Below are 22,662 nucleotides of genomic sequence, written 5' to 3'. Positions count from 1 at the left end.
ATGGGCCCTTACTTGTTCCGAGAAGAAAGAAGTGATCCAGATCCCTGGGTGCATCATTTTATACCAGACACGTGGCAGGTATTTCTCTAAAAGATCTGTCATATGGAAAGGCAAAGACGCTTCGGTGAAACTGTGTGTTCTGACCTCATTGTGTGTGACAAATTTTGAAAATGCCTGTTGTTCTAGAAAGCGACTTAATGACAAGAAAAGTAAATCATGTCTTGGCCCAAGAGATAAAGCAATGCAGTGAAGAGTCAGTTGAGTGACAGATACACTGGTTCTCTTAAATGGAGTGTGGGAAGCAATGCATTGAGAAGCAGCAGTTTGACCTGGTTGTGAAGCCATTGGTCAGGATGCCATGTCCCAAACCATAGTGCTTGGGTGTCACATGCAGCACCTGACTCCAGCTCTTGCTAATGCACACTAGGAGGCAGCAGTGAAAGCTCAAGTGATTGGGATCCTGCCATTCACAGGGAAGACCTGGATTGAGTTCCCAGTTTCTAGGCATTTGGGGAGTCAACCAGCAGATGGGACCTGTCTTTGTCTATCTGTGTCTTTGCCCCTCAAATAAAAAAAACAAAAGCAAAAACAAAACAAACAAGAACCCAACTATACACTCCAATTCTGTGCAGCCACATAATTCACATAACAAAATAGGTGCCTGATGTATATTTGGCAAAAATATACTGTTTTTTTTTTTTTTTAAGTAGTGTTGCTTTTGGGTTGTTCAATTGTTCAACCACAGTCACTCATAATACATCATGATGTGTCATGGATCCTATTATGTATTTGCATTCATTTTTGAAAAACTGCCTTTCTACACCTTAATCATTCACTGACCATAATTAATGAAACATGGAAATGAAAAGAGCAGCAGGTTTTGGTAATTCCGTATCAGTATGAGGTTTCCCTAATCTGAACTAAAAAGAACTCCAAGAGCCAGGCTACAGACCTGTGGCACTGTCCTCTGCTGTATTAGAGGGTTTTTATTTATTTTTTATTTTTTGACAGGCAGAGTGGACAGAGAGACAGAAAAGTCTTCCTTTGCTGTTGGTTCACCCTCCAATGTCCACCATGGCCAGCGCGCTGCACCGCACTGATCCGATGGCAGGAGCCAGCCTCCAGTGTCACACAGTCATGGGCTTGGGTGCTCATGTGCTGTGTGACCTTGGCCAGTTTCCTGGCATGTTTTCCACCTGCAAGGAGACACGGCACCACTTACTTTATGCTGTTGTTCCGAGCGTGACCTGAGACGAGGCACACCAAGCATCCAGTGTACTGTCTGGGCATGAATAATGATGCGTAAATGTGCCATTCACAAGCATTTGTTTATTAGTGTTCTCTCATAAATCTCCCTAGGGCCAGCACTTGTGAAAAGACAGGGCTGGACACTTCTGAGAGTCTTGCTAATGGGAATGATTTGGTGTTGGTGCCAGGCTTGTGTACTTAAGAGAGGACAGACAAGAGAGAGAGAGAGAGAGAGAGAGAGAGAGAGAGAGAGAGAGAGAGAGAGGCTCTTCTCCCCTCAGTTTTACCAGCTCTGGGGTTGGGCAGGTGCCTGATGGAAGAGCCCTGGATTCTTACAGGGGCCGTGGGTTTCTTCCTTTGCAGCAGCCTGGGTGAAGTAGAGTTAAAGGGCTCTTGCTGAAATAAAAAATATTCTTTTTGTCTTGAAAGGGGTTTTGGGGTACACTCCTTCCTCTCACTTTCCCTAGCAAAATACTTAATTCCCAGGCTTACAGCTGCACTGTGAGGAAGCCACTGTGGGGAGGGGCCCTGCGTCCCACAAGCCACGTCCTTCACTGATGAGGACGCGGAAGCTTAGTGAGCTTCAGTGCTGCACCCATTACTGTACAGCGTTGTAAAATACAGGCGCCGTCTAATTTTACCTGTATCAGCACACATTACACTGACGGGACGAGGAACCACTGTTTGTGTTTTTGTTGCTGGCCATCCCATCAACAGGCACTGCATTGTATTATATAACATTTAGAAAACTTAAATGGAATCGGTGGAAGGATTTGCTGTGAGGTGTTGCCTTATTAGGGCAGAATTGTTACCAGTTCGGTACTGCATTGTTGCGTATCAGTGGTTCCAGACGTGGGTTTACTTGAACCAGTTTTTTGCAGTGTTGTTGATAGTTTACTGAGTAGCTGCTCACTCTGTCTTTTGTGACTCCAGGCTCTGGTTAACCAGGTGGTGGGAACTGTCTACAATTTGTTTACTAAAGCACTGCTGAAAGGCTCAGTGGTGTGTGGAGTTTTCACAAGGGATTACCGCCACGACACCTTGAACTGTCAGGTACGTCACAGCTGTCCACATGATGAGTCGTAGTGTGAATGTAGCACTCCGGGAGACATGGTGGGGTTTTAATGGGGTATCATGAAACCCACAACTACCCTGATAGATGTATTTATATTGGGCTAGATGGTTTGTATAATTTTTCTTATCTAAGAATTTGATCACTGATATTTTAATTCAATATTAATTATTAAATGTTTACATTACATAAATGTTACATAAAGAGAATGTGTTACTTTTCTGAAATTTTAGCCTGAGGAAGCAACTTCCTCTTTAGTAGTGATGGTTACAGGGCATGGTGACTTTTGTATTCCCAGAATACTGTGACAGAGAATATTTCTTTTTTTAAAAAAAGTTTATTTATTTACTTGAAAGAGTTCTACAGAGAGAGGAGAGGGAGAGAGAGAGAGTTCTTCCATCTGCTGGTTCGCTCCCCAACTGGCCGTAATGGCTGGAGCTCTGCTGATCTGAAGCCAGGAGCCAGGAGCTTCTTCCTGGTCTCCCACATGGGTACAGGGGCCCAAGCACTTGCGCCATCCTCTACTGCTTCCCCAAGCCATAGCAGAGAGCTGAATCAGAAGTGGAGCAGCCGAAACTAGAACTGGTGCCCATATGGGATGCTGGCACTTCAGGTAGTGGCTTTACCTGCTACGTCACAGCACCAGCCCCAAGAGAATGTTTCTTAATGAAATAAACTTACCTGTTTTTGAGTGTATCAGTGGCAGCATATGTGGGGATCAGTTGTACATATTCATTTTACTTTTACATTAATGAAATATTTTTTGAACATGGAAATATCAAGATGAATATAGTGTGTCATAAAATTTCTTATTAATGTTTGGAAATTAAAACAGCTTTTTTTTTAAAAAAAAAACAGATATTAGTAACAATGCCTCAGTGTTTGGAAATACTCTTGCTATCACCTCATTATCAGAAATGGAAAGAATGTGCTATGTCATATTTGAGGTATGTGCTTTTTATTCCTTTTATCTCAACAGAATATTTTATGTCAACCAAGACCACATGTACTGTATGTACTTTAATAAAGATGGCATTCATATGGTTAGTTACTAAAATAAATATAAGTTGTTTATAGAAGGGTTTACTGATAAGTTCTGGATTGAATCCACATGCAGAATATAGGTGGTAGGTGTTGGGTACAGTGATTTAGATGCCACTTGAGATGCTTGTGTCTCATATCAGAGTGCCTGGGTTCGAGTCCTGCGTTCCGAAGTCCATCTTCCTGCTAAAGCCCCCACCCTACGAGGCATCTGCTGATGGCTCAGGTACATGGGTCCCTCTCCCTGATGAGAGAGACCTGGATTGAGTTTCAGACTCCTGGCTTTGGCCTGGCCCAGCTGTGGCTTTTGCAGGCATTTTAGGAGAGAACCAACAGGTGGAAGATCTCTCTTCCCTCTCTCCCTTTCAAATAAATAACATAAAGAAATAATTTTTATAAAAGAAAATATAATGGTGACAGAGAAAAAAATGATTCCAGAAACTGTTGGACACACCAATAACTAATAGAAAAGAATTTCTGATTTTTTATTAGGCAAAGAAATTTATGAGTGAACAAACTACCCTTTTTTAAAAGGTTTTATTTATTTGAGAGGTAGAATTACAGACAGTGAGAGGGAGAGACAGAGAGAAAGGTCTTCTTTCTATTGGTTCACTCCCGAAATGGCTGCAATGGCTGGAGCTGTGCTGATCCGAAGCCAGGAGCCAGGTGCTTCTTCCTGGTCTCCCAAGTAAGTGCAGGGGCCCAAGGACTTGGGACATCTTCTACTGCTTTCACAGGCCACAGCAGAGAGCTGGATCAGAAGTGGAGCAGCTGGGACTAGAACTGGCACACATATGGGATGCCAGCACTGCAGGCAGAGGATTAACCTACTGCACCATGGCACTGGACCCATAAACTACCTTTTTTTAAAAAAAAAAAAAAGATTTATATATTTGAAAGTCAGAGTTACAAAGAGAAAGGAGAGGCAGAGGCAGAGAGAGAGATGGTCATCATTCCAATGGTTGATTCCCCAATTGGCCGCAATGGCCAGAGATGTGCCAATCTGAAGCCAGGAGCCAGGAGCCTCCTCCCTGTCCCCCCCGTGAGTACAGGGCCCAAGGACTTGGGCCATTTTCCACTGCTCTCCCAGGCCATAGCAGAGAGCTGGATCGGAAGAGGAGCAACCGGGACTCAAACCAGCACCCATATGGGATGCCAGCACTTCAGGCTAGGGAGTTAACACTTTGTGCCACGGCACTGACCCCAAACTACCTTTTTAAAGAAAAGATTTACTTGTTTGGCCAGTGCTGTGGTGCAGTGGGTTAAGGCCTTGACCTGAGGTGCTGGCATCCCACTTGGGTGCTGGTTCGAGACCCAGCTCCTACACTTCTGATCCAGCTCTCTGCTGTGGCTTGGGAAAGTGATGGAAGATGGCCCAAGTCCTTAGGCCCCTTTACCTGTGCAGAAGACCTGTAAGAGGTTCCTGGCTCCTGGCTTCGGTTCGGTGTGGCTCTGGCCATTGCAGCCATTTGAGGGGTGAACCATTGGATGGAGGACCTCTCTCTCTCTCTCTCTCTCTCTCTCTCTCTCTCTCTCTTTGCTTCTCCTCTCTCTGTGTAACTCTGACTTTCAAATAAATAAATAATAAATAAGTAAATATAAAAATAAATAAATGACTTTCAAATAAATAAATCTTTAAAAAACAAACAAAAAAAAGATTTACTTGTTTATCTGACAGGCAGAGTCAGAGAGGGGAAGCGACAGAGATCTTTTATCTGGTTTACTCCCCAAGTAACTGCAAGGCTAGGGCAGGGCCAGGCTGAAGCCTGAACCCAGGAACTCCATCTGGGTCTCCTACATGAGTGGGAAGGGTCCAAGTCCATGGGTCATCTACTGCTGCCTTCCCAGGCACATTGGCAATGAGCTGCATTGGAAGCCGAGAGTCAGGGCTTGAAGTAGTGCTTTATTGTGGGCTGCCAGTGTCCCAGGTGGTAGCTTAACCCACTGTGCTTCAATTCTGGCTGCAGAACTAATTTGTTTTGTAGGTACTTTCTCTTTACCTGTCACCAGGTATGTACAGGGCAAGATTAGTCATATTTGCTCTATTGCTGATTTAACTTCTAGTTAGCACTATTTTGATGCAAACTAATGGGAAGGAAATAAGAAGCAAACTACAAATGAGCAAACCAAACAAGCAAATTTAAAATAGGGAGGCTGCAGAATTAGGAAGATGACCTGTAATTTGAATTCAGTTGTTCTTTATTAATACATGCACAAGCACTGAAGTTTATACATAAAGTACTGCTTTAGTAACTGTTTTTTTTTTTTTGACAGATAGAGTGGACAGTGAGAGAGAGAGAGAGACAGAGAGAAAGGTCTTGCTTTGCCATTGGTTCACCCTCCAATGGCTGCTGCGGCCGGCACACCATGCTGATCCGAAGCCAGGAGCCAGGTGCTTCTCCTGGTCTCCCATGGGGTGCAGGGCCCAAGCAGTTGGGCCATCTTCCACTGCACTCCCGGGCCATAGCAGAGAGCTGGCCTGGAAGAGGGGCAACCAGGACAGAATCTGGCACCCTGACCGGGACTAGAACCCCGTGTGCCGGTGCCTCTAGGCGGAGGATTAGCCTGTTGAGCCATGGCGCCAGCCAGTAACCATTCTTTCTTTTAATAATTCAGTTTAGAATGACTTTTTATTTTCATCATGATTTATTTTGTGTCTAGGAGTTATCTAGCAACACATTTCTTAATTTCTAAACCTTTTTTTGTTTCAGTTTTGCAAAAATTTTATTTAAATTATACAAGTTCCATGTATTTCATATATACAGATTTAGGAACATAGAGGCACTTCCCCTTGACCCTCCTACCCATCCACATTCCCACTCTTAGTTTTTACAAAGGTCTGTTTTCAGTTTACTTAATGATCATATGGTTAAGGTTACACTAAGTTAAAGATTTCAACAAATAGTATGGAGAAAAACAAAAAGAAAAAAAAAGCCCCAAAAACACTGTTCCTGAATGGAAGAGACAAGGCTATAAACAATCATCAAGTTTCAAAATGTCTATTTCTCTATAATACATTACATTTCAGGTACTCTGTTAGTTACCTCATATCAGGGAAGACATGTAATATCAGTTTTTTGGGACTGCCATATTTCACTAAGTATAGTGGTTCTAGTTGTGTCTACTTTGTTGCAAAAGATTTCATTTTATTTTACAGCTGAGTAGTTCTCCATAGTGTATGTGCATCATACTTTCTTTATCCAGTCAACAGATGATGGACATCTAGGTTGACTCCATATCTTAGCTATTGTGAATTGTACTGCAATGAACATGGGAGTAGCAATAACTCTTTGATATGCTGATTTCATTTCCCTTAGGTTAGTTCCCAAGAGGGATGGGTGGGCCATATGGTAGGTCTATATTTAGATTTATGAGGTATCTCCATACTGTCTTCCACAGTGGCTGCACCAGTTTACATTCCCACCAACAGTGGACCAGGGTACCTTTTCCCCTACATCTTGCCAGCATTTCTTGTTTGTTCATTTCTGTATGAGAGCTGTTCTAACAGGGGTGAGGTGAAGCCTCACTGTGATTTTGATTTGCCTTTTCCTGAAGGCTAGTGATCTTGAGCATATTGTCATGTGTCTGTTGGCCATTTGAATTTCCTCTCTTAAAAAATGCCTATTCACATCCTTTCCCATTTCCTGGTTGGATTGGTTTTTTTAATTGAAATTCTTGAGCTGTATGAGTTGGCTGTAGATGTTTGGGTTGATTTCTGGTGTTTCAATTCTGTTCCATTGGTCTATCCATCTGTTTCTGTACCAGTACCATGATGTTTTGATTACAAATGCCCTGTAGTATGTCCCGAAATCTGGTATTGTGATTCCTCTAGCTTTTTGTTGTACAAGATTGCTTTAGCTATTTGAGGTCTCTTGTGCCTCCATATGAATTTCAGCATCATTTTTTCTAGATCTGAGAAGAATGTCTTTGGTATCTTGATTGGGATTGCATTGAATCTATAAATTGCTTTTGAGAGAATGGACATTTTGATGATGTTGATTGTTCCAATCCATGAGCATGGAAGATTTTTCCATTTTTTGGTATCCTCTTCTATTTCTTTCTTTAAGATTTTGTAATTCTCGTTGTAGAGATCTTTAACATTCTTGGTTAAGTTTATTCCAAGGTATTTGATTGTTTTTGTAGCTATTGTGAATGGGATTGATCTTAGCAGTTCTTTCTCAGCCGTGGCATTGCTTGTGTATACAAAGGCTGTTGATTTTTGTGCATTGATTTTATATCCTGCCACTTTGCCAAACTCCTCTATGAGTTCTAATAGTCTCTTAGTAGAGTTCTTTGGATCCTCTAAGTAAAGAATCATATCGTCTGCAAAGAGGGATAGTTTGACTTCTTCCTTCTCAATTTGTATTCCTTTAATTTCTTTTTCTTGTCTGATGGCTCTGGCTAAAACTTCTAGAACTATGTTAAATAGCAGTGGTGAGAGTGCGCATCCCTGCCTGATGCCAGATCTCAGTGGAAATGCTTCCAATTTTCCCCATTCAATAGGATGCTGGCAATGGGTTTTTCATAAATTGCTTTGATTATATTGAGGAATGTTCCTTCTATACCCAATTTGCTTAGAGTTTTCATCATGAAAGGCTGTTGAATTTTATCGAATGCTTTCTCTGCATCAATTGAGATAATCATATGGTTTTTCTTCTACAGTCTGTTAATGTGGTGAATCACATTGATTGATTTGCGAATGTTGAACCATCCCTGCATACCAGGGATAAATCCCACTTGGTCTGGGTGGATGATTTTTCTGATGTGTTGTTGTATTCTATTGGCCAGAATTTTATTGAGGATTTTTGCGTCTATGTTCATCAGGGATATTGGTCTATAATTTTCTTTCAGTGCTGCATCTTTCTCTGGCTTAGGGATTAAGGTGATGCTGGCTTCATAGAAAGAGTTTGGGAGGATTCCATCTTTTTCGATTGTTCTTTTGATTGTTTGGGAAGAAATGGAATTAGTTCTTCTTTAAATGTCTGGTAGAATTCAGCAGTGAATCCATCTGGTCCTGGGCTTTTCTTTGTTGGGAGGGCCTTTATTACTGTTTCAATTTCTGTTTCTGTTATGGGTCTATTTAGGTTTTCTATGTCTTCATGGTTCAATTTAGGTAGATTGCATGTGTCCAAGAATCTATCCATTTCTGATAGCTTTCCCTGTTTACTGGCACACAATTCCTTGTAGTAATTTCTGATGATTCTTTTTATTTCTGTGGTGTCTGTTGTTACGTTTCCTTTTCCATCTCTGATTTTATTGATTTGGGTCTTTCCTCTTCTTTTTTTGGTTAGTTGGTCCAGTAGGGTGTCAATTTTGTTTATTTTTTCAAAAAACCAGCTCTTCACTTGGCTGATTTTTTGTAATTTTTTTTGGAATCAATGCTGTTAATTTCTTCTCTGATTTTAATTATTTCTCTTCTCCTACTAGATTTTTCTGGTTTGCTGCAGTTTTTCTAGGTCCTTGAGATGCGCTGAAAGCTCATTTATTTGGTGTCTTTCCAATTTCTTGATATAGGCACTTATTGCTATAAACTTGCCTCTCAATACTGCTTTTGCTGTATCCCATAAGTTTTGATATGTTGTGTTGTTATTCTCATTTACTTCCAGAAAGTTTTTGATTTCTCTTTTGATTTCTTGAATGACCCAGTGTTCATTCAGGAGCATATTGTTCCGTCTCCATGTGTTTGCATACTTTCTGGGGTTTCCTGAGTTGCTAATTTCCAGCTTCATTCCACTGTCGTCTGAGAAGCTGCATGGTATGATTCTAATTCTTTTAAATTTGCTGAGACTTGCTTTATGGCCTAGTATGTGATCAATCCTAGAGAAGGTTCCATGCACTGCTGAGAAGAATGTGAAGTCTTTAGATGTAGGATTGAAAGTTCTGTAGATATCTGTTAGATCCATTTGGGCAATAGTGTCGATTAAATCTGCTGTTTCCTTGTTGATCTTCTGTCCTATTGATCTGTCAATTTCTGAGAGTGGAGTATTGAAGTCCCCCAGTACTATTGTATTGGAATCTAAGTCTCCCTTTAAGTCCCTTAACATATCTTTTAAATAGACCGGTGCCCTGTAATTAGGTGCATATACATTTATAATAGTTACATCTTCCTGTTGAATTGAACCCTTAATCATTATATAGTGTCCCTCTTTGTCTCTCTTAACAGTTTTTGTATTAAAGTTTATTTTGTCTGATATTAATATGGCTACACCTGCTTTTTTTTTGTTTCTGTTGGCATGGAATATCTTTTTCCAACCTTTCACTTTCAGTCTGCATGCATCTTTGTTAGAAAGATGTGTTTCTTGTAGGCAACAAATAGTTGGGTTTTGTTCCTTAAGCCAATCAGCCAATCAGTGTCTTTTAACTGAAGAGTTAAGTCCATTAACATTTAATGTGACTATTGATACATAGTGACTTTGCCCTGACATTTTCCCGGAGATATTTTCTAGTATATGCTTTGAGCTTTCCATGCTCTTTTACTGATAGGTGTTCTTCCTTTACCTTCTTTCATATTGATGACCGTGTTTCTGTGTTTCTGAGTTGTGGGGAGCAACTCAGACTAGACTAAGTTACTGGAATTAAGACTTATTCTATGCATCTGCTCTCCCACAATATGGCGCTGGGAGAGGAGGAAACAGCTTCTACACAGCTGCCTCCAGTTCAACCAACAAGCTGCAGGACCTGCTCCTGATTGGAGGAGAGCAGCGTACTCGGCGTGTGGGTAGCAGAGTTGGGATTGGTGGAAGAGGACTATAAAGGAGGAGAGAGACAACATGCACCAGGAACATCTATCTGAAGGAACACCTGTGCAGCCCAGAAAGGGCATTCTTTTTTCGAAGAATTTACTTATTTTAAAGACAGTTACACACACACACACACACACACACACACACACACACATAGAGGGGGAAATCTTACCTCTATTGATTCACTCCCTAAATGACCACAGTGGCCACAGTGGGCCAGAGTGAAGTCAGGAACCAGGAACTCCATCTGGGTCTCCCACATGGGTGTCAGGGGCCCAAGTACTTGGCCGTTTTCCACTGTTTTTCCAGGCACTTTAGCAGGAGGCTGGGTAGGCAATGGAACAGCCAGAGCTCAAACTTGCTCTCCTATGGGATGCAGGCACCTCAGGTGGCAGCTTAACCTGCTGAGCCACAATCTCAGCCCCTAAAGTCCATTCTTTGTTCAGATAGCCCAATCATTCCTCAGTGATCCAGAAAGATAACTGTATAAACTGCAGTGTGAAAATTAAGAGTAAATTAATGGGCTAAAGGAGAACTAATAATGGAAATAAGAGAATTTATTTATTTATTTATTTTTAAAGAATTATTTATTCATTTGAAACTCAGGGTTACAAAGAGAGAGAAGGAGAGGCAGAGAGAGAGAGGTCTTTCATCTGCTGGTTCACTCCCCAGTTGGCCGCACTGGTTGGAGCTGCGCTTATTGAAGCCAGGAGCCAGGAGCTTCTTCTGGGTCTCTCACGTGGGTGCAGGGGCCCAAGTGCTTGGGCCATCTTCTACTGCTTTCCCAGGCCATAGCAGAGATTTGGATTGGAAGAGGAGCAGCCGGGACTCGAACCGGCGCCCATATGGGGTGCCAGCACTGCAGGCGGCAGCTTTACCTGCTACACCACAGTGCCAGCCCCAGAAAATTTATTTATTTGCTAGGCAAATAAAATGCTGTATAGACAAACTTCTGTGATGCAGCTAAACTAGTAGTTGGAGGAAAATGTATAACCTTAACTATGTTTATTTTCAAGAGAAGAAAAGGCTACATGAGAAACAAAAATGTATCTGAGCAACCTTAGGTAGGTTTGAGATAAGACAGTTTCCAGCAGTATATTCACCTTTCTCTAAGTAATATGAACCCCTTGGTATCTTCAAGGGATTGATTCTAGGACTTGCACAGATACCAAAATCCATCAGTGCTCTAGTCTTTTATATAAGACAGCATAGCTTTGGCATTGAACCAATGCGTATCCTCTGTGTCTCTAGGTTACTTACATTACTTAGTGCAATGTATTGTATGTAAGTAGTTGCTACAGTATATTATTTAGAAAATAATGACAGAAAAAAAAGTCTGTAAGTGTTCAGTACACTTTTTTGTCCAAATATTTCCAGTCTTTGGTTGGTTGAATTCACAGATACAGAACTCAGGGACATGGAACCCAGTGCTTTTTCCTTATCTTCCACATTCAAACAACTAGAATACATCGGCAAGTGCTTATCAACTCTCTCTCTCTCTCTCACACACACACACACACGCGCACACATACACACACACACATGCACACACATGCATGTACAGCCCACATCTCTCCACTAGGAATATTTCCTGTTCAATGATGTCGTAATATCTTGTCTAGAATAATCTAAAAGCATTCTGTCAGACTTCTACTTTTGGTAATCACCTCCTAAAATTATTTACTCCCAGAGCTGCCAAATCAATCTTGTAATTATTAATTATATCATGTTACCTTTCTTTTACAATCTAAACGTCTTAGAATGGTTTTGTCATGCTTATTATGACTTGCTTCCTGCTTAGTCTAACTTTTTTTCATTTACTATTTTCTGTTCTTGGAAATCTTTTAACATGAAAATAAACTCCTTGTATAACATATTGCTCTTATTCATGCCAAACACACACAGACAGTAACACTGAATGCTTACTGAATGGCTTTGATTTTGTATCATTTTGTTACCTGGAAAATGCTGTATAATTGTAATGTTCAGCAAGAATATGAGAATGAATGAACATCCAAGTGGGATATAGAGCTGTCTATTCCAAAAGCAAGCATAGAGTTTGATGTTTTGCAATACTGTCTTAACATTGCACTTTTACTCAAGAAAAATAATGTAAGGGGATTTAATTTGGTCAATACTTACTACGTATGCATCTGTGTATGCTACATTAAATATGTTTTCCCAATTTTTTATTTTTTTTGCTTTCCATCATAGGTAGTGACAGCTACATCATCCCTTGCTTTGGGAATTAATATGCCCTGTAAAACCGTTGTTTTTACAGAAGACTCTGTTTATTTGGATGCTCTGAACTTTTGACAGGTATTTATAATACATGCCTTCTGTTACTGTTCTATATACAGGTATCTGAAATGCTCATTCAGTATGCCAGGAAAAGCCATTTGTTCTGAAATATTTGGTGGCCATAAAAATATTTGAAACTGAGTTTTTATATATGTATATTAATGAATATTATTACACTTAAAAACCTTTTAAAATATATTAGGTCAGTAGCTTAGTTTTCCTGAAGATATTCTCAATTTGATAAATATTCTTGAACATAAACAAAAATAATATTGGAGGGAAGTAACTACATCTTTGAGCACCCAATTCATGCCAGCCACCAATAATTATATGATAAGTGTCTCTAAGGTTTTGATTTCAGGCTTGTTTCTGGAACTACGTTGGTAAATCAGAAATTGTGCCTGCTTTAAAGGCCATGATTTTAATTTAATTTTATAGGCAGAGAGAGAGAAATGAGAGAGGAAGGAAAAAAGAGACAAAGAGGTTTCCCACCCACTGGTTCATTCCTCAGATGCCTACGGTGGCTGGGGCTAGGCCAGGCTCAAGTCAGGAGTCAGGAACTCAGTCCGGATTTCCAGTGTGAATGATAGGAACCTGACTACTTGAGCTGCCACCTGCTGCCTTCCAGGAAGCTGGGAAAGGGACCAGAGCTGGTGCTTGAACCCAGGCACTCCAATCTAGGTGTCAGGCATCCCAAGCATCCTACACCAAATGCCTTCCCTAACATCATGATCTTTATTTATTTATTTAAAGATTTATTTACTTATTTGAAAGACAGAGTTATAGACAGAGAGAGGCGGGGGGGGGTCTTTCATTGTTTGGTTCACTCCCCAGATGGACCCAAAGGCAGGAGCTGGGCCAATCTGAAGCCAGGAGCTGGGGAGCTTCTTCCACGTTTCCAACATGGGTGCAGGGACCCAAGCACTTGAGCCATCTTCCAGTGCTTTCTCAGGCCATGAGCAGGGAGCTGGATCTGAAGGGGAGCATCCAGGACTCCAAGTGGTACCCATATGGGATGCTGGCACTGCAGGCAGCCCAACCTAGTTAAACCACAGCACCGACCCCAGATCATGATCTTTAAACACAGGAGTTGGTACTCCATTTATTTTTAAGAAAGAGGCAATACTGTCTTAACACTGGACTTTAAAATGTATCTATAAAAATATATCTATAAAATAAAATAATTCTGCAAGATTTGACAACATCAATATACCAAGAAACAAAAAACTCATTGAAGATTTATTTTCAAATGTTTAATGTTCCACATGGTATAGGTAAGTGAGACATTATTTACAGTGCCAGGATTTGAACTTGCATAAGTTTTGTGGTCATCTCTTTAGATGTCTGGGCGTGCAGGAAGGCGTGGAGAAGATCTTATAGGAAGTGTGATCTTCTATGATATTCCATTACCCAAGATAGACTGGCTCTTGAAGTCTGATGTGCCCAAGCTGAAGGGTCAGTTTCCCCTAAACATCACCGTGGTTCTCAGACTCATGCTGTTGGTTGCCAAAGCAGATGACAAAGAGGATGCCAAAGCAAAGGTACAGTCTCTACCCTCTCTAACAGACATAATCATCTTAGCTCAAGTCTAAAGTAAGCCTCGCCTGTTAGGTATCTTGGAGGGAATAAAATCACAATGTGCAGTACGCAAACTCTTAGCAACATTTGATTCTTGTCTTAGTGCCTTTCCTTCACACAAGAACATGGTGGTAACTTCTGTACACATGACAAATTAAGTCCATGACTATAAATACACTCTGAATATATGAGAAAAATTTTTCAGTAAATATATCTGGCCTAGAACATTTTAAAAGTAAATTTTCAAAGAATTAATGGTTGAAAATGTACTAAATACTGGAATGTTCCTAACTCTTAGTTTTATATATTCATAAGCTTACATTTATTTCTCAGTGGTTATGAGTGAAGTTGTCATTGTTCATCTCTCCCAGTAAATTTTTCTTCCTATTATGTTTTATTCATACACAGAGAATGTAAAACTTATGGCATATCTGTAATAATTATTTAGAGTATATAATATAACAAAGTCATTAGTGATATCTCACACTTTATAGCTAGCTGTCTAACTTTGGTATTTTGACATGTGTGCATAGGCATTGTCACTGCTCCAGTATTCCTTGATATCCTTCAAGCGACCAAAGGTCAAGTGCATGTTAAAATTTTACTTCATATATTCTTTGCAATTCTTGGTCAGAGAGGTAAGATTTAAACCTGTTTTCACTAAAGTGTTTGTACATGTAATTAACTTTACTACCGAAATCTTAATTGATGACTTACCTGTTGGGTATTTCTGAGATCTGGGGACTGAAGCTAAATTGTTAAATTGATTCACAGGGATATGTGAATCAAGAATGTGTTCCCATTGGATATGCTGGCCTTGTGTCCCACCTGCACTACCATGAACCTTCAAACTTTGCTTTAATAAGCATGCTGGTGAAAGGTCTGTTTCAGAAGCTGTGTGTTCCAGTCATCGTAGATGGTGAGCAGATATCCTTTTCCCAACTCCTACCCCTTACATTGTACATGTACACACACTGACATCCCGTACGACTGCTTCACATATACCTGCACGTTCCCCAGAACTACATTTGCTTTTGATGGTGTGCCATCTTTAAAAGATTGAGAGGGAGGGAGGGACAGGGGGAAAAAGGGGGAGAGACAGGGAAGGAGGGAAGAAGGGAGAGATGGGAGGAGAGAGAGAGAGGGGAGGAGGGAAAAGAGAGAGAGAGGATGAATGAATGAATGAATGAATGAGCGAGTAGACCAAGAGAAATCTTCCACTGATTTGCTTTCCGAATGTCCACAGTAGCTGGTCCTGGGTCAGGTCAAAGTTGGGAGCTGGAAACTCAATCCACGTCTCTCATGTGGGTGGGAAGAACCCAGTCAATCACTTGCGCCATCACCACTGGTTCCCAGGGTCTGCATTAGCAGGAAGTAAGAGCTGGATCTGAGTTTTAAACCTGGGTACCCCCATATGAGATGTAGGCATCTTTTTTTTTTTTTTTTTTTGACAGGCAGAGTGGACAGTGAGAGAGAGAGACAGAGAGAGAAAGGTCTTCCTTTTTGCCGTTGGTTCACCCTCCAATGGCCGCCGCTGCAGCCGGCGCACCGCGCTGATCCTGGCAGGAGCCAGGAGCCAGGTGCTTTTCCTGGTCTCCCATGGGGTGCAGGGCCCAAGCACCTGGGCCATCCTCCACTGCACTCCCTGGCCATAGCAGAGAGCTGGCCTGGAAGAGGGGCAACCGGGACAGAATCCGGCGCCCCAACCGGGACTCGAACCCGGTGTGCCGGCGCCGCAAGGTGGAGGATTAGCCTATTGAGCCACGGCGCCGGCTCAAGATGTAGGCATCTTAATTGCTAGGCTAAGCATGCATCTTGGTAGGCCATTTTCTGATTGCCCATTCTCCTAATGTATCTTGAAGGTTTTTCTTCTCATTTTACAAAATTAAATATGTTTATAAAATATTATTAGCATCTGAATTTTGTATGTATAGAGAATCATAATATAAATATGATTCTTAATGATTATTTAATATACTTTTAAATTTTAAGAAATTATAACCTTTAGCTTTGTTAAAGACAATAAGCATTATTCTACTAGAAAATTTTTGGAAGTTATTTACATAAAACATTGTCATCTGTAATGATTTCCTTTACTATAATTTTAAATTAATTTTTCCCTTTTCTATAAGTGCAACACAATGCTGTAAGGTAAAGAGGGAAATAGAATGGTGTGATCCAAACACAAATGCAGGCAGCTAAGGCTAGAATATACAGTTAGTTACCTGTTGTTCTATTTTATTTTTGGAAACATCAACTTTTATCAAAATAGTACAGAAATAATTAAGATGATATGGTAGTATATATCTTTTTAAAAAGTATTTATTTATTTATTTGAAAGTCAGAGTAACACAGAGAGAGGAGAGGCAAAGAGAGAGAGAGAGGTCTTCCATCTGCTGGTTCACTCCCCAGTTGGCTGCAATGGCCAGAGCTGGGACGATCTGAAGCCAGGAGCCAGGAGCTTCTTCCAGTTCTCCCACGTGGGTGCAGGAGCTGAAGGACCTGGGTCATCTTCTACTGCTTTCCCAGTCCATAGCAGAGAGCTGGATCGGAAGTGGAGCAGCCAGGACTTGAACCGGCGCCCATAAGGGATGCCAGCACTTCAGGCCACAGTGCTAGCCCATGATATCTTAACACTACTAATAAATCAAATCATAAAGCCTTTGATCCATGTGAACCTGTTTTTTTTTTTTTTTCAAGAAACAGTCATGAATTTTACTTATGTTATAAATATTGCGTAGAGGGTCTCATAATGCTAAAGCAATTTGAAGGCTGGGAACAACTTTCACATGATGCTAACAATGTATAGAAATCAAGTTTGAAAGCCTCACTCTGCACGGCATTTCTCTGATACTGCAAGGTAGTTGTAGCCTGTTTCCTAGTCTCTCATGAGTGCCTGTCATTCAGCTCCTTCATCCATCATGCTCCCAGTGAGACCATGGCCCTCTGAAAAATGTTGGAGCAGATCAAATATCGGGAATTTCACATAGGCTTTCCCTCTAAGAGATTTAGTCCCTAGTGTATTGCGAGGGTTTGGGCATAAGAAAACATGGGGAATAAATATTCCAGGGGAAAAGCAATATTGGCAGCAAAGGCCTGTCAAGAGGAGCAGGTGCGAGTTCTTTCTGTAACGTGCACCAAAGAGAGAGTGGGTGCAGATTCATGTCACACAGGGCCTGGAAGGGCAGACGAGGAGTTTAGCAAGCAGCTTCGGGCCTTTGTTCCTTGGCAGGGGTTGCACCAAGGTAGAAAAAAAATGAGTAGAATGGAGACAGAGAAGCAAAGGGAAGACTTGGAGCCAGTGAGGGAATCCCAGGGCAGTTACAGAGTAGGGGCAACCATCGCTCATTGACCACCAGGCTTCTACAGGTAAGAGTGGGTAGGAGGATGCAAAGCATTTTGTAGCAAGATGCCATCAGTTAGCCTACAATATTGTGAAATGCTGGTGTAGTTTGTTAAAAAAAGTCACCAAATTCATAGGAAGTAAGTTTTCAGCTGTGTCTTACACATTACATTTGTTCTCTAAGCTTTTGAAAAATTAAACTTTTTTTAAATAACAAAATACAGGCAAAAAGACATTTTCTGAAGATGTGATGGAAACCTTGGTGGTGGTTTTAGCACATATTTTTGGAAAAAGATATCTTCCTCCCTGTGTGAAAAAGTTTAAGAAGGTGTTTTCTCATTCAATGGTAAGATAATAAAATACTGCAATACTTGTACTTTGATGTAACCTCTTTCTGCTTTTTTTCCCAGCAACAAAATTTTGCCATCATTCACTAGAGTTACTTCTTCATGCTCCAGTTAGTCTTTGGGATGCATAAGTGCAGATTTGTATATGAATGCTTTGTTTTTTACTAATATGCATTCTCCATGATCTTCTTGAAGACCCCTTGTATGAATAGATGTCAGTTTGTTTTGCAGTGAAACTTACCTTTTAATTACAGTTTCCATGAACTTTCTGAAGTGTCATAGTGTAGTGATTGAAGATGAATGGAACTTATTCCTAACAGATATGAATAGCCAGCTAGCCACTTAATATTAATAAAGAAGAAGATGAAGATGGTGGAATAGTGAGGGCACGCACCGATAGTCCGGGAAAATTTAGTTTAATAAAAGCAGAGTTACGGTAGCCTCAGAAAAAAGGATCAGGAAAAAATTGCAGAGGAAACTCTTCCGGAGCTAGTGGCTGTGACTCAGAGGACCTACCGGGAGAGCAGAGTTGCCCACCGCACGGAAGCCGAACCGCGGGAGCCGCAGAGTCTGAGCGCCAGTGTGGGAAGGGGAGTCGATGTGACAGAGACACCAGCGGGGAGAGGAGGAACGCCCAGGGCTCCGAGTCCACACATCGGCGCTGGAAGGGGAGGTGAACTCAGTAACCGGAGACATTGGCAGGGAAACAGCGGACAGAATTTTAGAGGGAAGCGGGCTTTGAAGCGGAAAAGTTCCCCAGACTGACTACAGGAGAGAAGGGGAAAAAAAAAAAAGGTGGGGGCGTACTGGTACAGACAATTTCCTCTCTCCGCCAACCTTGCAAAGGAGAGCAAGAGACAAAGAGCTGGGATATACATAATAAAAGGGGAGAGTTAAGGCTACAATTCAGTAGCCTAGGCAACCCAGTGGGAGTCCGCAGGAGAAAAGGAGCATGCACAGACTCTTTGGGTAGAAGCCAGAGATTGGAAGCTAAATACCATCCATTCTGCTCAGCCGTGCAGTATTACTTACCTCCTGAATAAAAAATAAAATAAAATAAAATAAAATAAAATAAAATAAATAAATGAATAAATAAATAAATAGAGATTTACCATGCATAACCTGAGGGTGTCACCATTGCACACCTGTAACCCTGAAGAACCAAGCAGAGCTCTCAGGAAACACCCATCTCAAGCCTCCAAGGCTCCTCCAACAGCAGGCAGTCCACTTAACACGGACATAGTATAAAAAAAAAAAACACCTCACAGTGAGGGAAAAAGAATTAACCATGCCAAGCAACAAACACAGAAATCGAGGGAACAAGATCAACGATGACACTATGACACCTCCAAATAAACAAAACACCCCAAGCCAAGATTATGAAGATGATGAGATAGAAGAAATGCAAGATATGGATTTCAAAAAATTTATGATAAGAACATCTAGAAGTTTTCAAAAGCAAATCCTTGAACTACAGAAATCCTTATTGGACAGGATTGAAAATCTCTCTCGTGAAAATGAAATTTTAAGGAAGAATCAAAATGAAATGCAGAAACTAGTAGAACAGGAAAGTGTGATAGTGAAGACAAATCAAAATGAAATGAAGAGCTCAATAGATCAAATGACAAACACATTAGAGAGCCTTAAAAACAGAATGGGTGAAGCAGAAGAGAGAATATCGGACTTAGAAGATAGAGCACAGGAAAACATACAGTCAAACCAAAGAAAAGAAGAGGAAATTAGAAATCTAAAACATATTGTTGGGAATCTACAGGATACTATTAAAAAAACCAACATTTGGGTTCTCGGAGTTCCTGAAGGCATGGAGCGGGAGAAAGGATTAGAAGGCCTTTTTAGTGAGATACTAGCAGAGAACATTCCGGGTTTGGAGAAGGACAAAGACATCCTAGTACAGGAAGCTCATAGAACCCCCAGTAAACATGATGAAAAGAGATCCTCACCACAACACGTTGTAATGAAACTCACCACAGTGAACCGTAAAGAAAAGATCCTAAAATGTGCAAGGGAGAAATGTCAGATTACTCTCAGAGGATCTCCAATCAGACTCACAGCAGACTTCTCATCAGAAACACTACAGGCTAGGAGGGAATGGCGAGACATAGCACAGGTGCTAAGAGGAGAAAAATTGCCAGCCCAGAATATTATATCCTGCTAAGCTTTCATTTGTGAATGAAGGTGAAATAAAGACCTTTCATAGCAAACAGAAATTGAAAGAATTTGTGGCCACTCATCCGGCCCTGCAAAAGATACTTAAAGATGTGCTACACTCAGAAACACGGCCATCAATATGAAAGAAGGTAAAGGAAGAACACCTACCAGTAAAAGAGCATGGGAAGCTCAAAGCATATACTAGAAAATATCTCCGGGAAAATGTCAGGGCAAAGTCACTACGTATCAATAGTCACATTAAACGTTAATAGCCTGAACTGTCCAGTTAGAAGACACCGATTGGCTGACTGGCTCAAAGAACACATCTCTCTAACAAAGATGCATGCAGACTGAAAGTGAAAGGTTGGAAAAAGATATTCCATGCCAACAGAAACAAAAAAAAAAGCAGGTGTAGCCATATTAATATCAGACAAAATAAACTTTAATACAAAAACTGTTAAGAGAGACAAAGAGGGGCACTATATAATGATTAAGGGTTCAATTCAACAGGAAGATGTAACTATTATAAATGTATATGCACCTAACTACAGGGCACCGGTTTATCTAAAAGATTTGTTAAGGGACTTAAAGGGAGACTTAGACCCCAATACAATAGTACTGGGGGACTTCAATACTCCACTCTCAGAAATTGACAGATCAATAGGACAGAAGATCAACAAGGAAACAGCAGATTTAATCGACACTATTGCCCAAATGGATCTAACAGATATCTACAGAACTTTCAATCCTACATCTAAAGACTTCACATTCTTCTCAGCAGTGCATGGAACCTTCTCTAGGATTGATCACATACTAGGCCATAAAGCAAGTCTCAGCAAATTTAAAAGAATTAGAATCATACCATGCAGCTTCTCAGACGACAGTGGAATGAAGCTGGAAATTAGCAACTCAGGAAACCCCAGAAAGTATGCAAACACATGGAGACGGAACAATATGCTCCTGAATGAACACTGGGTCATTCAAGAAATCAAAAGAGAAATCAAAAACTTTCTGGAAGTAAATGAGAATAACAACACAACATATCAAAACTTATGGGATACAGCAAAAGCAGTATTGAGAGGCAAGTTTATAGCAATAAGTGCCTATATCAAGAAATTGGAAAGACACCAAATAAATGAGCTTTCAGCGCATCTCAAGGACCTAGAAAAACTGCAGCAAACCAGAAAAATCTAGTAGGAGAAGAGAAATAATTAAAATCAGAGAAGAAATTAACAGCATTGATTCCAAAAAAATTACAAAAAATCAGCCAAGTGAAGAGCTGGTTTTTTGAAAAAATAAACAAAACTGACACCTACTGGACCAACAAACTAAAAAAAGAAGAGAAAAGACCCAAATCAATAAAACCAGAGATGGAAAAGGAAATGTAACAACAGACACCACAGAAATAAAAAAGAATCATCAGAAATTACTACAAGGACTTATATGCCAGCAAACAAGAAAATCTATCAGAAATGGATAGATTCCTGGACACATGCAATCTACCTAAATTGAACCATGAAGACATAGAAAACCTAAATAGACCCATAACAGAAACAGAAATTGAAACAGTAATAAAGGCCCTCCCAACAAAGAAAAGCCCAGGACCAGATGGATTCACTGCTGAATTCTACCAGACATTTAAAGAAGAACTAATTCCATATCTTCTCAAACTATTCAGAACAATTGAAAAAGATGGAATCCTCCCAAACTCTTTCTATGAAGCCAGCATCACCTTAATCCCTAAGCCAGAGAAAGATGCAGCACTGAAAGAAAATTATAGACCAATATCCCTGATGAACATAGATGCAAAAATCCTCAATAAAATTCTGGCCAATAGAATACAACAACACATCAGAAAAATCATCCACCCAGACCAAGTGGGATTCATCCCTGGTATGCAGGGATGGTTCAACATTCGCAAATCAATCAATGTGATTCACCACATTAACAGACTGTAGAAGAAAAACCATATGATTATCTCAATTGATGCAGAGAAAGCATTCGATAAAATTCAACAGCCTTTCATGATGAAAACTCTAAGCAAATTGGGTATAGAAGGAACATTCCTCAATATAATCAAAGCAATTTATGAAAAACCCATTGCCAGCATCCTATTGAATGGGGAAAATTGGAAGCATTTCCACTGAGATCTGGCATCAGGCAGGGATGCGCACTCTCACCACTGCTATTTAACATAGTTCTGGAAGTTTTAGCCAGAGCCATCAGACAAGAAAAAGAAATTAAAGGAATACAAATTGAGAAGGAAGAAGTCAAACTATCCCTCTTTGCAGACGATATGATTCTTTACTTAGAGGATCCAAAGAACTCTACTAAGAGACTATTAGAACTCATAGAGGAGTTTGGCAAAGTGGCAGGATATAAAATCAATGCACAAAAATCAACAGCCTTTGTATACACAAGCAATGCCACGGCTGAGAGAACTGCTAAGATCAATCCCATTCACAATAGCTACAAAAACAATCAAATACCTTGGAATAAACTTAACCAAGGACGTTAAAGATCTCTACAATGAGAATTACAAAATCTTAAAGAAAGAAATAGAAGAGGATACCAAAAAAATGGAAAAGTCTTCCATGCTCATTGATTGGAAGAATCAACATCAAAATGTCCATTCTCTCAAAAGCAATTTATAGATTCAATGCAATGCCAATCAAGATACCAAAGACATTCTTCTCAGATCTAGAAAAAATGATGCTGAAATTCATATGGAGGCACAAGAGACCTCGAATAGCTAAAGCAATCTTGTACAACAAAAACAAAGCTGGAGGCATCACAATACCAGATTTCAGGACATACTAC

At 40.5% G+C, this 22,662-nt stretch overlaps 1 pseudogene; it reads left to right on the top strand.

Annotated features, from left to right (window-relative positions):
• LOC127490161 (probable ATP-dependent RNA helicase DDX60) lies at nt 1-17,763 on the top strand (annotated as a pseudogene).
• Nucleotides 17,764-22,662: the final 4,899 nt, after the last annotated feature.

This window comes from Oryctolagus cuniculus, chromosome 8, assembly GCF_964237555.1.
Source record: "Oryctolagus cuniculus chromosome 8, mOryCun1.1, whole genome shotgun sequence".
NCBI classification, from domain to species: domain Eukaryota; kingdom Metazoa; phylum Chordata; class Mammalia; order Lagomorpha; family Leporidae; genus Oryctolagus; species Oryctolagus cuniculus.
The sequence above is the reverse complement of the archived record's forward strand: the minus strand, read 5'-3'. Positions and strand labels throughout refer to the sequence as shown.